General features: G+C 38.7%; 1 protein-coding gene across 2 annotated transcripts in view; it reads right to left on the bottom strand.

The window, feature by feature from the left end:
* Nucleotides 1-997: 997 nt before the first annotated feature.
* Nucleotides 998-5,000, bottom strand: part of chd5 (chromodomain helicase DNA binding protein 5) — an 85,417-nt gene continuing 81,414 nt past the window's right edge. For both annotated transcript variants that reach the window (XR_009805060.1, XM_061892199.1), the window contains one exon: nt 998-5,000. This exon is cut by the window's right edge. The gene's annotated coding sequence lies outside the window, so the exon portion shown is untranslated.

Below are 5,000 nucleotides of genomic sequence, written 5' to 3'. Positions count from 1 at the left end.
GGTCTGATTGTTACAGTACTCACAGGTCTGATTGTTACAGTACACACAAGTCTGATTGTTACAGTACTCACAGGTCGGATTGTTACAGTACTCACAGGTCTGATTGTTGCAGTACACACAGGTCTGATTGTTACAGTACTCACAGGTCTGACTGTTACAGTACACACAGGTCTGATTGTTACAGTACTCACAGGTCTGATTGTTTACAGTACTCACAGGTCTGATTGTTTACAGTACTCACAGGTCTGATTGTTTACAGTACTCACAGGTCTGATTGTTACAGTACTCACAGGCCATCATAGATCTTCTTTCATCCTCCTAGAGCTGATCATTGGCTGAGCCTTTGCCATTTTAGTTATTCTCCCATCCATTTGAATAGTCGTTTTTCTTTTTCTTCCTTGCCTTTCTGCTCTTGGCTGCTATTTAAAGCCTTTAATATCATTTTAGCTGAACACCCTATAATTTTCTGCACTTCTTTATAGGTTTTCCCCTCTTTTATTAATTCATTGATCAAAGAATGCTGTTCGGCCTGTACTATATATATATATATATATACATATATATATAAAGATAGATAGATAGATAGATAGATGGATGGATAGATAGATAGATAGATAGATAGATAGATATAGATATACACACACATATATATATACACACACATAATATATATACACACATATACATATATATATATATATATATATATATATATATATATATATATATATATATATATATATATATATATATATATATATATATATGTGGTCATTTAAAAAGTAACTCAACTGCAGTAAAAGTGTGGTAAGCCCTGCTGTAGTGGACAACAACTATCCATGATGAACAAAAAACTAAATAAGACTAATAGTGAAAAAATATCTCTGCACTTCAGTACCTAAAACATCAACAAGTCAAATAAATCGCACGTTATTTTCCAGTTGTTGGCCAATTTCTACCCTGTTTTTCCTTCGCGTGCAAGTGACCAAGCACAGGGGGTTATTGTAAGATTTATTAAAACACACAAAACAAATACACAGTACAAATAAAAAGATGCCACATGTATAAAAAGATGTGCATTCTGCAACAAAGGTGCCTTGGTCAGGGTCTTTTTCTTTGGCTTTTGAAGCCAACTTAATTCCAAGCATGTACATAAGCGTGTTTATATTAGACTGAAGCCTTTTTTTTTTTAATACATTCATACCCGGGCTCCAGTTTGATTGCATGTCATCACGATGTTTTGCCGCCGACATCACCGCCAAGCCCCGCTCCCCAAATTCTAGTCACCTGTTTCTGAGGTTTTGTTCTGCGCGGCTCCTTGAAGGAGAGCGGCAGAGCAAAGAGTGCGAGTCCTCAGCACACCACCGACTTTGAGCAACGACAAAACAGCTTGGTGGAGGAGTGAGACGCAAATAAAAGAGTAGTCTATTTAGGGGTGTCCCCATCCGACACTGATATCGATGCGATATCAGCAAAAAACGGATATTAGCTCTGTTTACCGGTGCGAAGCCAGTTAGCATCCAAGTGTCCTCTAATAAGCAAACAAGGTCGATCTTTCCTTGTATTTTAATTTAGGCAAACATGGCTACTAGGAGCTAGCAGCCACACAACAGCTAAGCGCACCGTAGCACGCTAGCTATACATAGGCGATAAGTGACCTTCAATGAACAACATTGCAGTCTAAAAACAAATAATTAAAGTCGGACATTCTTTACACGTGCAAAGACTCCGAGGCAAAAGAGTTTCGGAAAGTGTCCGATAATGGCTTTTTTGCCCATAGCCGATATTCTGATATTGTCCAACTCTTAATTACCGATTCCAATATCAACTGATACTGATATATACAGTGGTGGAATGAACACATTATTATGCCTCATTTTTTGGGTGATGCCCCGCTGGATGCATTAAACAAAGTAACAAGGTTTTACAAAATAAGTGAACTCAAGTTATGGAAAGAAATGCCAACAAGGCACTGCCATATTTATTGTTGAAGTCACAAAGTGCATTATTTTTTTTAACATGCCTCAAGACAGCAGCTCGGAATTTGGGACATGCTCTCCCTGAGAGAGCATGAGGAGGTTGAGGTGGAGGGATATGGGGTAGCAGGGGTGTATATTGTAGCATCCCGGAAGAGTTAGTGCTGCAAGGGGTTCTGGGTATTTGTTGTGTTGTGTTTATGTTGTGTTACGGTGCGGATGTTTTCCCGAAATGTTTTTGTCCTTCTTGTTTGGTGTGGCTTCACAGTGTGGCGCATATTTGTAACAGTGTTGGTGTTGTTTATACAGCCACCCTCAGTGTGACCTGTATGGCCGTTGACCAAGTATGCTTGCATTCACTTGCGTCTGTGAAAAGCCGTAGATATTATGTGACTGGGCTGGCACGCAAAGGCCTTTAAGGTTTATTGGCGTTCTGTACTTCTCCCTACGTCCGTGTACCACTCTGTACAGCGGCGTTTTCAAAAGTGATACATTTTACTTTTGGAAACCGATACTGATATTTTCCGATATTACATTTTAAAGCATTTATCGGCCGATATTATCAGGCATGTCTAGTTTAAAGTGTTGAATATCGTGAAGTGCATTGCAAAATGACTAACCACCCTCACCCTCTTCCTCTCACGCGAGATCCACCCAGAAACGGGGCCGTATGAACCCCTTCCCTACTGTATATTCATGAATTATTGTGACCACTAGGTGTCACCAAAAACAAACTAACATTGACATCGTAATGTTAGTATTGTTGATCAAGTATTTTCTTACGTTCCACACTACAAAGTAATACAGGTATGTACCACGATGCCTGCTGATATCGTACTATATCAAAAGCTATGCTCCAATAATCGGTATCGTGCCGGAAGTGAAACACCCCTACTTGTATCACACCGTACTTTGCCAGGGACTGAAGTTGAAAATAAGCAAACTGGCTAAACTGGACAGAAAAGTTTATCACTGGAGGAACTCACAATTTCACCAAGTAAACATTTCTACATTTATTTATTAATTTAAAAAATATATATTGTTTTTTTTTTTGCTCATTCCAGGCAAAAATAACTTAAATGAGCAAAAAAACAAGTCAAAATTGTCTCGGTAAGATTTGTTGAAAAGGAAAGTGAGCAATAAAAGGTATCATTATTTGTATTTAGCAGTGTTGCAAAGTTGTGTGTTTGAACTAACTTGTGAGGGTCAGAAGTATTTTTTGCTTTCCTCAGAAGATCTCTTGCCTAAAAGCAAGTTCTTATGCCTCGCTGAACACGACTATTCAGCCACTTGCTCTGACTTTGTTTACATATTTGGACGAGAAATGAGAAATCTCGACTCGGGGAGATTGTGAGTTTTCCCAGTGTTTATGTAAATAAACGTAAAGGTCAGTATCCTCCAAACTTCACTAATTAGCAAAGGTGATGAAAACATTCTGTGACCTCTGACCTCAAGCCTCGGACATCATTTATTACATAAAACTTCTCACACACGGGAAATCAACTCTTTTTTTTTAAACTGCTTAACTGATCTTTGACCCTCGACCAAATAAAATAGAATTGTTGATTCAGCAAGAAAAAGACCGGGGTCACCAGGGGCCTCCTTTAAAGGGGAACTGCACTTTTGGGGGAATCGTTCACAATCATTCTGAGAGACAAGAAGACAAAAGTTGTTTTTATTTCACCCTTCTAACGTGTAAAAATCGTCTCGTTCTTGCTGGTTAGCAACGCAGCTAATGTTAGCAATCAATTCAACCTGTAAATCCCTTTAAAATGCATTCAAAAACAATACTTCATTTACATGTATTATAACAAACTGCAACAACATTGTTATTGTAAGAGAGAACACTGAGGAAGTCTTTTTATCACATGCTATGGTATTAGCCGTAAAAGCTAACTACAGCAAGTACATTCACACCAAACACGTATGAGTTTGTAACACACAACACTGTGATAGGAAAGCAATCTGTACTGAGTGAAAAACATGAACAATCATAATACAGTATATGTAAAGTATTATTTCATCTTTTCTTTGTACACAGCAAGCCAGACAGTGTATGTACTGTAGTTGTAATAACACACATGACGTGCTGCGTTTATCATGATCAATATCATAGTGACTCACTCCATGGACAGTTGTCTCTTTGATACAGCTGGCCAAGGTTGTTTATTATTATTTGGGTAAGCACTCTATTTATGGCAAACTAGCTTGGCTCCAAATTCCACATTTAAATCTTAGAGTCACTTTCACCTCACTCTCTCGGCTTCCATCTGCTCTTCCTGCTGGCTTCTAGAAAGTAGCAGTTCATCCTCTGTATACTCAGCTTCAAAAAGATAAGGTTGTCTAAACAGAGTCCACTCTGTTGTCCGTTACCAAATCTGCCATGATTAAAACACACTCGCATTCGTTTCAGAAAGTAGGTACAAAAATGTGTTGCCAGAAGTCGGACATACGTTGCTATGGAAACCGAAATCAATGCGCGGGGAAAAAAAAAATTCCCAGGAATGAATAAAATGACTAAAACACAGTAAATATTGAAGACATTAAATATGTACTTGCAGTGTGTATATAAAACATTGCTGGAGGGTGTTGAAGTTGTTGTAGAGGACTTTGAAGGCGACACCGGTGACTAACATTATCCACATTTCCAAGCTTTTATCATCTTTAAAATCCTAAAAAAAGAGAGACGTGTTCTTGTTTCTCACAATGATTGTGAACGGCAGGCAAAATAATAAATAAAAGAAGTGCAGTTCCCCTTTAAGAAGCTTGATTACGCATAAAAACTCTCTCAGGTGGGCAGTATAGTTCAGTTGGTAGAGTGGCCGTGCCAGCAACTTGAAGGTTCCAGGTTCGATCCCTGCTTCTGCCAACCTACTCACTGCCGTTGTGTTCTTGGGCAAGACCCTTCACCCACCTGCTCCCAGTGCCACCCACACTGCTTGAAATGGAACTCAGATATTGGCTTTCACTATGTAAAAGTGCTTTGAGTCACTAGAGAAAAGCGCTATATAAATTCAATTTGAG

This window comes from Nerophis ophidion, linkage group LG02, assembly GCF_033978795.1.
Source record: "Nerophis ophidion isolate RoL-2023_Sa linkage group LG02, RoL_Noph_v1.0, whole genome shotgun sequence".
NCBI classification, from domain to species: domain Eukaryota; kingdom Metazoa; phylum Chordata; class Actinopteri; order Syngnathiformes; family Syngnathidae; genus Nerophis; species Nerophis ophidion.
This window is presented reverse-complemented; position numbering and strand designations above follow the sequence as displayed.